This window comes from Coenobita brevimanus, chromosome 18 (genome assembly GCF_032717465.1).
Source record: "Coenobita brevimanus isolate Jiangsu-jjx chromosome 18, ASM3271746v2, whole genome shotgun sequence".
NCBI classification, from domain to species: domain Eukaryota; kingdom Metazoa; phylum Arthropoda; class Malacostraca; order Decapoda; family Coenobitidae; genus Coenobita; species Coenobita brevimanus.
This window is the reverse complement of record NC_136971.1, coordinates 27,529,704-27,541,019: the sequence shown is the minus strand read 5'-3', so window position 1 is coordinate 27,541,019 and position 11,316 is coordinate 27,529,704.

The following is an 11,316-nucleotide window of genomic DNA, read 5'->3' as shown; positions in this document are numbered from 1 at the left end:
GCTGACTCCATTCCAACTTTACCCCTGCACAGTTGTCGACTATACAAAGGATTTATTCGCCCCTGTGAGGAGTACAACTCTCATGTGTGGGGAGGCTCCCCACATACAGCTCTTCTCAACAAGGTGAAGTCAAAGGCTTTTCGTCTCAACAGTTCCCCTTCTCTTGCTGGCTCCATTCAAACTCTGTCTCTCCATTGTACTGTTCCATCTTTACCTCTTTTTCTATCGCTATTTCGATGGTCACTGCTCCTCTGAACTTCTTCTTACATCCCTCCACCACTACTGCGGGTGCATAGAATCCGTCTAGCAACAAACGGGGGAGGCAGTGGCCGAATCGGTAGAGAGTTGGCTTGCAGTCCTAATGGACCCAGGTTCAAATCCCCGCTGGGGCAGGGAATGGTTTAAGGATTTGAATGTCATTATAAGCATTACTGACCTACCAGAAGACCCGGCGACATGTCACAAAAATACCCCCGCTAATAGGCTACAAAAACACTAGTCCTATATGAGACAGCCCTAGCATGTATTCCATATGGACGGTGGGTGTTAGCGCCGAAGTGGCGACATGTGGAGGTGCATGGATGGAGGAGGACTACTGGGCCTTGGTAACGGGCTGTGAAGCCTATGCCCAGAATCAGACACATTAAAATAAAAAAAAAATCAACCCTTTTCTGTCCAGCACTTTAATGCAAGAGTTACGTGCAGTCCTTCATGTATGTAACAGGTCAACTCTGGAACTGTCTTCCACTGTCTGTATTTCCCACTGCCCATGTTCTCCAGTCTTTCAAACGAAGTGTGTCCAGGCACCTCAAAGTGAACAGGTCTTGAATTTGTCTCTGTTAAGCAACGTTGGGTCTGGTTAGTACTTGGATGGGTGACCGCCTGGGAACACCAGATGCTGTTGGCATCCCTACGTGTCAAGTGGGGTTGGTGGAGGATTAGTGCCCCTCCCTGTAAAACAATTAACTCTAAGCCCTTGACCACACCATTTGGGATACATGGCGTCTGGCAATGGATGGATGGATATTTTGTTTTTCTTGGCGGGAACAATCTCACGGGCTTCTGGCTTTTCGTTCCTTCTTCCTTGCTTATAAAAAAAACTTGCAACGGTGTAAACCCATAAGAATAATTTGATAACATGGGCTAGCAGGTACATAGTGGATTGGTATGAGAGAATCATTAATAACATTAAACTTACAGTATTAACATACGAATAATGAGCTCATTCGTTATACATCTGTACATTTTCTTCCAGGAGTGAAGGATTATTATATAACGATCTGACTGGGAAAAGATGATTGATTTATGCATGGACCCTCAGTTTCATGTAGTACTCTTAGGGGTTTGTAGTGGAGTTAGTTTAGGTCGCATTATTTTATGAAGCAATGTTATTTACCTCTGGTAATAGTGATGTTCATAGGGCATCTGTAGTGACAGGTGTTGAAGAAAGTCTTATATAACACCGTTTTCAGTTGATCGACATGTATGATCTGATTTGCGGAAGAATGCAAGTGTAGGATTGTGGATTATTTCGTTTCCTCTCCTATAATCAATAATTCTGAGGGGACCATCGAACTACGGTTTTAGTTTATTTTTCCTATATTGTACGGTGGCGTTGACTATGTCATGGATGGCAATTCTGATAGTTTTTGAGGTTTTGTGCTGCTAACTTAGCATTTCATGCTTGGCACTACCTCGATGGGCAACTAGGAACTGAATGATTTGGTAATTTTTTGGTGGATTTTAACCTAAACGTCTGGGTTATACACTGGCTTGACTTGCTCTCCAGGATTTCGTACGGGAGTCGTTTATAAACTCCATAACTCTTGGAGGAAAGGGATTCACCTGTCGCTTTATTCTGGGCATCATTAAGAGATGCCATTTCCTGTGGGATTAATGTATTCCATGGCACACCTGATATGATTAAGGCGACAGAAACATTTCAGAATTTTTCGGTTTCACTCATTCAACGCATCGGATGGTGATTTGTAAGGAATAATGTTACACTTTTGGATTTTGCATGCTTCGTAATTTTATTTAATGTTACCTCAATATGTTTTGCGTGTGACGTAAGGGCATACAGTTCCAGCAATTAGCGTGTTTGCAATAAAGGTGGCTTCCTTGTCCTTCAGAGGGACAAGAGCAAGTCCTAAAGCAGTCTGGCGTTTTTAAGAGCTTCATTAACTCTATGGCAACGAAATTCCAAGGTAGCACGAAGACTGGGGATTGGAGTATTGGAGCACGTGCACCGGTGATGCATTTGCACTCAGCACAAGACGGACATTGCGTCCACGAGCTTGTCTATGCCATTTATGAATGCTGTCCAGTAGTAATATAACCTTGCTTGAAGCAGACATCTTTAATTCATAGGGTGGGATGCCCGAGGTCTGTCTTGGAGAAATTTTAGAGTTTTTTGGACCACAGAATTTGGGGCAGCTATTTATGACACAATTGTGTTTAGGTGGTGTTTTCCTTTGAGCAGAGTGTCTCTGTCCGGAAGGTCATTCTTGATCACGAAATCAGTCAGTGGGATTTTTGTTAAGTAAGGTGTCATGATTGCCGAATTACTTTTGACCAAACAGGGTCCCAGCGTTATTCCTCAGTAAGGGGAGCTAAATCTAGTGATGTGAAATTTTTGTTAATTGCTCCTACTGGAAGAGTACATGACAGTGCATCTGCTAATGCAATCATTTATCCTAGGACAGAGTTAAAAGTTGGGCAGTGATGGTCAACAGTTATGTCCCATCTTGCATCCTACCACTCAGATTTAGGCTGTGACCTCCGAAGATGTGGACTGCATAACAACATTAGTCTCTTCAAACGTTTAACGGGTATCTGAACCTAGAATAAAGTCACGAATAAGTTTCAAGGCCCAGACAACAGCCAAAAGATCTACTTCTGTTACCAAATAACTTGCCTCTACCGCTTGCAGGATGTGGTTCACAAACACATCCGGTTGCAACTTGTTATTTTCATCGTGCGAATGTGAACAATTCCTAATCCGTTGCCTGAAGCATCAGTAGAATGAAGGGGTAGTTGAAGTTGGCATAGACAGTGATGGATGCTGTGCTTAGTTTAGTTTTCATGGTTTTGAAGGCATTTGATTGCTCTTCGCCCCAGCTAAAGGGGTGTGAGTGGGTTTGCTGTTGTGACGCATCCTTCAATGAGTGGCTAACCCAAGAAAATATTTCACATTATCTGTGCAGTTTACAGCGTGAAACTCCCTCTTGCTTTTATTTTATCACAGGGGATTTGAATGCCTTGACTATCAAGCATATGTTCTGGGAATTATATATGGCGTGTCATGATGCAACACTTACAGTTTAACCTTAAGGCCTGCATTTCCTAGTTTAGTGGGTACTTCATCTTGTTTTTCCGTGTGTTCCTCAACGTCCTTTGGCAGAGCGATATGTCATAAAGACAAGGCATTCTGATTCACCAGGTACAGTGACAAGCACACAACTTACACGTACTAGATTCTGGATGGCAAAACAGTAAATCCACTGTTTGATAGGCCCATGCTCATCCTCTGAAGCTGGTAATTTCCCGTAAGGGAATTAAATGTTGATAGTGGGTTTGTTTTGTCCAATAGTTCTACTTGCCTGTAGCCACTTAAAATAGCTAATGAAGTAAATACACTGTTATCCGCTTCCAATGATTCAGTAACACCACTTGAAAGTAGCATGCAGTAGAATACTATCACAATGGTTATGTTGCTAAGGCTTCTCGAATCCACGACTTAACAAAATGTTCAGTTCTGGGGACTGTGGAAATAGGAACTTTCCACGGAGAAATATGTTGAGTCACTCCCTTTTTTAGCATGTCCTGAATTAGTTTCTCTATGATGTATCACTTACTTTGTAACAGGCGCTAAGCTGGGATGTAAAAGGTTTTCCTCTCGGGACTATCTCTGTGTCATGCTTGGCTACGTGGGTGAGACCCAAGGATTCGCCAAGCAATGCAGTGACATCTGAATGTTGAATAAGTAATTTTAAAAAATTCTGAGATAGCTTCTGAATGACCAGGGGACAAAAATATTCCTCTAGATTGCGGACACATTATCGTGGACAGAGCTTACGCGAGAGGAAGGCAACATGATGACCTCTGCAGCTGCTGGTATACAAGGAAATCACACATTTTAGTGCCGTCTTTTAGGACTAGTGTTTTGTGTGTGTGTGTGTGTGTGTGTGTGTGTGTGTGTGTGTGTGTGTGTGTGTGTGTGTGTGTGTGTGTGCGTGTGTGTGTGTGTGTGTGGCTGACAGTGGGGATGGTAGTGAGACTGTTAGTACGAATTGGTAAAAAACACAGTTATGTGGAGTCTTTTAACTCAGACACATTTAGGTAAACATACGTCTACGCCTTCCTTTACACCAACAAGGCGAACCGCGATTTTATTCAGTTCATGGGATATAAACTGCACTGACCCAATTGATATCACACTCGCATGTATCTTGGCCGCCATTATGTCACATTTAGGAATATGGGAAAACGGATCAGGTAGTGTCGAAAAGCCTTCTTGTTTTTTTTTGTTTTTTTTAATGCGAGGAAGAAGGAACTAAAGGCCATGAGCCCGCAGTAACAGTTCCCTCCAAGAGAAAAACAAAATACAATAGAGAGCCAAATTCAAGATCCGATCATTTTGAGATGCCTGGACACACTGCGTTTCAAAGACTGGAGATCATAGGCAGCAGGAAATACAGACAGAGGGAGACAGTTCCAGAGTTGACCTGTTGCATAAATGAAAGACTGGGAGTAACGGTTAAATCTTGCATTAGAGAGTTGGACAGAAAAGGGATGAGAGTTTGCTGCCAGTGGAGGATGCAAGCAGACAGTTCAGAGGAGCAGTGACCATTAAAGTAGCGATAGAAAAGAGACAAAGCTGCAACAGTGCGGCGAAGAGACAGAGGTTGAAGGGAGTCAGTAAGAAGAGGAGGGTTAATGAGACGAAAAGCCTTTGACTCCACCCTATTGAGAAGAGCTGTATGTGGGGAGCCTCCCCACACATGAGAGTTGTACTCCACACAGGGGAGGATAAAACCCCTGTATAGAGTCAATAATTGTGCAGGGGTAAAGAAAGAGCGGAGTCGGCTTAGCACGCCCAATCTCCTGGAAGCAGATTTTACACGAGATGTAATATGATCTTTCCAAGATAAGTCCTGAGTAAATGAAACCCCAAGCATGTTCAAGGAAGATGCAGGATTAAGCTGAATATTATTAAACATTAGTGGGTATACCTGTGGAAGATTTTGTCGGGTTGATAGGTGTAAGAACTGAGTCTTAGATGCATTAAAAACAACCATATTATTTTTTACCCAGTCAGAGATATGAGCCAAGTCAGACATTAGGTGTGCCATGGCCTCATCCCTTGTTTGTTGAAGTAACTGTTGAGATGGGCGTTGCGGGAACCGAATGGAAAGGTGAAGGGTGGAGTCATCAGCGTATGAGTGGATAGGGTTAGATGTACAGCTTAGAAGATCATTGATGAATAAAAGGAAGAGAGTTGGTGATAGGACAGAGCCCTGAGGAACACCACTGTTGATAGATCTAGGAGAAGAACGATGGCCGTCTACAACAGCGGCTATAGATCGACCAGAAAGGAAACTAGCGATGAAGGCACAGATAGAAGGATAGCAACCGTAGAAGGGCAGTTTGGAAATTAAAGATTTATGCCAGACTCGATCGAAAGCCTTTGAGATATCAAGTGCAATGGCAAAGATTTCGCCAAAGTCCCGAAAGGAGGATGACCAGGAGTCTGAAAGGTAGGTGAGAAGATCGCCAGTGGAGCGTCCCCGACGGAACCCCTACTGACGATTGGAAAGAAGGTTGTGATAGGAAAGATGCCTTAAAATTTTTCTATTGAGAATTAACTCGAAAACTTTTGAAATACAGGACGTTAAAGCAATTGGACGATAGTTGGAGGGTTGGGAGTGGTCACCCTTCTTTGGGACTGGCTGAATGAGAGCAAACTTCCAGCAAGAAGGAAAGGTACAAGTTGACAGACAAAGGCGAAAGAGTTTGCCTAGGCAGGGTGTAAGTACAGAAGCACAGTTCTTGAGAACAACAGGAGGGACCCCATCAGGCCCATATGCCTTGTTAGTACTGAGGCCAGTGATGGCAGAAAATACATCAACTGAAGAAATTTTAATGTCAGCCATGAGGAAGTCAGAGGGGGGAAGTGATGGAGGAACAGCACTGGAATCGTCTAAGGTGGAATTGGAGGAGAAAGTCTGTGCGAAGAGATCTGCTTTATCAGTAGAAGAAATAGCTACAGAACCATCAGAGTAGAAAAGTGTAGGGAAGGATGATGAGGTAAAGTTGTTAGAAAGATTTTTGGCAAGATTTTTAGCAGTGTACAAACAAGACGGTTCGGCCATTTGGGCTTAGGTTGGGTCTGGGTGAGGGTTTAATACTGGTTTATTTGGATGCATTTTTTGAGTGAATTTACTGTTCATAATGATTACGCCATTCATAAGTGAACTCTCTGTTCTATAGCCCAGTAGGTCAAGAGTTTAGTTGCAGGTGATTTAATGTTTCGACAGATACATAATGTGAAAGTTATACGATATCACTTGTTTAATATAAACTTCATGATAACCTTTCCTACATAAAGGCGTAGCTAAAATTTGAAAAACTGGGGCGGTCAAGCGGTGGCCAAGCCTGAGTTTGGATTCTAAGGACCTCAGAAATTTGGAGTGGCCACTAGGGAGGAAAGGCATATGTCAAGCGTGGACAGTCCCACCTTGGCCGCCTCTCTGGTTACGCTACTGTTCCTAGTGATGGCTGAGTATCCAGATTTCTATCCGCGGTATTGCACACACTTTTCCTTATATCTTTACAAGGCGAAAACTGTTATGTAAAAATGTTACAGAAAACAGTGCCAACGTACCTGTGTAATTCAGAATTGTAGAAACTCGTTAGTTACGATAACAGGAAATCTTAAGCGGAACTAATTTAAATTTCAGAATTATCGCTCAGGGACAGTCAGGAATAATTTGCGGGGTTCAAATCTAGTATGGTAACAAACAATATTTTTTATAGCATAAGAATAAAACGAAAGGCCTTCAACAAACAGTTACAATCGGTCATTATTATTTATAAAATAATTTCCATTAAAATACTAGGGAATAAATTTGTAATTCATTTCCGTTATTAGTTGTCTTCATGGACGAGGACAGAAAGCGGGAATGCGGCTGAAGTTAGCAGCTATTTAAAATGGTTCGATCAACAAGCACGAAAGGAGTCAACTTTTACCCAAAGGCATGCAGTTATTACACCACATTTGCCCAGTTTCTCAGTAAGAAAAATCTCTGAAAGACTTCATATAAACCAGAGGACTATCAGTGAATGAAATATAAAAAAATAACCTCGAAAATCTGCTGAGAGTTGGAACCCCTTGGAGAATGCCAACTTCTGTCATAGCCTAGTATTCTCATAGCATAAACGATTGACAAGAGCAATAAATTCCAGTGGCTCATAAACAAAACACTGAGTTCAAAACTTGCAAATCAGCATTTTCAGTTAAGCAGGACATATCGGTTTATTTAAAATGATGGGCATTACAGACTCAAAGATAGAGCAAAAGCATGTGCTTTTGCATTGTAGGAGTTGATAAACTCATGTTTTGGTCCTCTTTATTGCCTACTCTAAGAGGAAAAGGTAATATCTGTCATACCTCCTTACAACTGAAAATATTTTGCATCAATTGGGAATAAAGTAGCTAATTATAATTACAGTAAGCGAGGGGAAGACAAGGAATAAAAGATAGAAATGTGTAGCTGCTACCATGGATAGGGCGCGTCCACACGTGTGCTCGAACAAGTGCTGGCAACATGTATGCAACACAGTAATGAACGCGCTGTAAACATATGGGAACAGCAGCGTCCAGATCATGTAGGCAACATCATTATGAAGTCTCAGCTGCCTGGTATGGACACTCATATCCCATCGCCTATGCTGCCAATGTTCTAAGCTGCACTGAAACATGTTTGCATACATCTGTCCAAATACTGCTGCAAACATGTACCCAAACAATCTGTCAACGTATGTTCGAGGGCACGTGTGGACGCGCCCTTACTAAGAGTAATTTCATTATTGCGGCATCCTTTTTGTTGCTGTGTCATCACCACCGCATTTGGAAATACAGTTGTGTATTGCAATCACAAGAATTTTAATAAACTGGTCATCGAAACTAGAGAATCTTTATTTGAAATCCTGGGAAGCAAATACGACAGGAACTCGGGGTTATATGGCGCGCAGCGCACAGAGTAATACAGTACACATTCATGCAAATCGGAAAACGTGTTAACATCTAATTTATCATTACCTCATTATTTATTTGGCACAGTTCATAGCATGATTTATTATATATTTTATCTGACATAACGCAATGAAGGTGTAGCCGCGTTTTTGTCATCCAGGCTGGAGCTTGGGATTCGAAGCGCGTCTATGGGAGCTTGGTTTCTGTCTGCACAAATGGACAAGGTTATGTAGAACCTAAAAAGTACACTTGCCAATCGCAATGTAGGCAGAGGGGTTCGCCAAGGAAGATCATCTGACGAAAAGGTCATGGCGAGGAAACCATCAGGAAAGCAATATTTACAGTACATTTGATTTTATCGGAAATTCTGGAGGACGATCCACCAATGATATATGTTTTATATATGTACATCATGCTGATTTCATGATACTGTTACGTCCGCGTCCCATAGTGCCACAGGCTCCAACAGCAGTAGTACAGTATAGGAAGGACGTTGCCCGGTGAGTTGTTGTTCTTATGGGCAGTGGTAAATAAACGATGGTTTCTTAAGTTCACTGCCTATATTTTCCAAATAATTACATTTAATGCCTGCCAACTTCACTGTTTTCACAAGGACCAGAGCTATGCAATCTGCACTGTCACTGAACTCACACCGAACTAAACCCAACCTGAACTGGAAAACCTCTAATCCCTTCCTCATACTTATATAAGCTTCCTGTACACTAGAATTATCTATTACATTCTCGGGGAAGCAACAGGTATCAACTCAGAGACATCCAAAACATCCAGATTTTTTGTTTGGCATACAGACTGAGATAAAATTACATAATTTAACAAATAGTCACACAAATTAGACATTTTAGAGAAAAAGAGCACAAAAATTAATGTACAACTTACAAAATATCTCCACTCACAAATAGCAGGCTAACTAGCAACTCTGGCATGTAACGGAAAAATATAAGAAGTGCGGAAAACTCTCCAGAGTACCTAACTAGCACATCCTGCTTCTCAACACTACCCCCTCCCTAATCCTTTGTCGTCCCGACAAAACTACACAATGTATACAAAAATAATTCTTAATCCAAACTAAACATCTAAATATGCACAAAGTAGTCCTTCAACTAATCAGGTCTTCTCCTACGCCACTTCAGACGACGTCCCTGCTCCTCCATACAGTCCACTCCTCCTGGAATTATTTGGTCCTCTACCTGATTCACTTCTTCCTTCGGGAAACTGTCACCGTCTTCTTGTACTTCAGCTCCGTTGTCCTCCTCAACATCCTCGGCTGCAGGTGAGCATGATTCCTCGGAGACGACCCAGCTGTACAGTACTGTCCTGGCCCATGGTATTGCCACAGACGATTCACATGTACTACCTTTTGACGAGAGTTTCTGCCTCCTTGAATCCGGTATGTTACGTCTGATAGGCAGTTCAACACAGTGTAAGTCCCTTCCCACGGGCTCTGCAGCTTCGGTGATTGTCCCTTCTTCTGCTGAGGACCACATAACCAAACTTTGTCACCATCCCTGAAGCTCACCTCACCTGCCTTGGCATCATACTTGCACTTCATCACTTTCCCTGAAAACTTAAGGAGCTTCTTGCACTTGATAATGTACCTCAGACAGCCATTTTTGAAGATGCTTTGCATAGCTGGAGGTGTCTGTAGGCAGCTCTTCACCAGGTAATCTTTCCATTAACGAGTCAACGGGTGAACATAACTCATGGCCCAGCATCAGCTTTCTGGGGATGTGGCCGGTAAACTCATTGGACGCAGACCGATATGCCATCAGGTAATTTATGGTCCTATTCAGTTTGTCCCTCTATGCAGTACTTGGCCAGTTCTTGTCCCAGGGTCCAGTTGAATTTCTTCGCTATCCCATCTGACTGTGGCCTTTGTGGGGTTGTCTAGGTCTTCTTGATCCCCAGTAACTTGCAGCACTCACAGAACACAGCAGACTCGAAGTTTCTACCTTGGTCTGAATATAGCTATTGTGGCATCCCCAAAAGACAGAAAAACACAACCAACACCTGAGCAACATTCGCAGCCTCATGATAGGGGATGGCATAGGCTTCTGGCCACTTTGTGAAGCAGTCCATGGCAACAAATATATACCGGTTTCCTCGTTCAGTGAGTGGCAAAGGTCCAGCGATGTCCACTGAGACTCTTTCCATTGGTGCACCCACGTGGTACACCTGGAGAAGTGCACAACCACGTTTCTTGGGTCCCTTCTTGGCACAACATACATCACAGGCCTGACACCACTCTTCAGCATCCTGCCGCATGCCAGTCCAGTAGAACCTCTGATGCCGTCGACATAGATCTTCTTTTGACACTCAGAACTGAAGTGTCCCACCTCACTCCACTGGTGTACCCACTTGGTTACAGCTGAAGAGGGGCACAACCATGTTTTTTGGGTTCTTGCATGCTGGTCCAGTAGAACCTTTGTCACAGCCGGCTTAGCTCTTCACTCCCAAGTGCCCACTGGGTGTGGTTATGGGACTTACCCAAGATCCCAGACCTCATATACTTCGGAACCACCAGTTGCCAATACTTGCTGAGGCCATCAGGTGTCTCCCACTGACGCTCCAGTAGTCCATTGTTCAAACGATGAAGGACCCATTGACTCCAGTAGCTCTTAACCGCAGGGCTGAACCTGGAAAGCTCTTCCCAAGATGGTTGCACTGTACTCTGCTGCATCCACTCTAGCACTGGTTGTAAATCTGCATCCTCCATCTGCATCCTCTTCAGGTCTTCTTCATCTGACGCTGACCCTGTAACTGCAGTATGGTGGCATTTCTTGCTAAGATTTTCATTCCTACTACACTGCCGTCTGTTCTGTCTTCTCAAACACTGTCAATTAAGGTTCTCTTGCATTTCCTCAGTGGTGGGGCTTCTTGGGAAAAGCCGGCTGATGGTTGCCCCTTATCACAAGCCTCCACTAGTTTTCCTCTTCTTTCTGGTCTCCTGCAACCTTCTTATCCTCCTTACATGTTCAACATGCTTTTGTTACAGTTGTAGATTTCCTTGCATTGCTCTGTTCTTGCTCCGTCTTCCATTT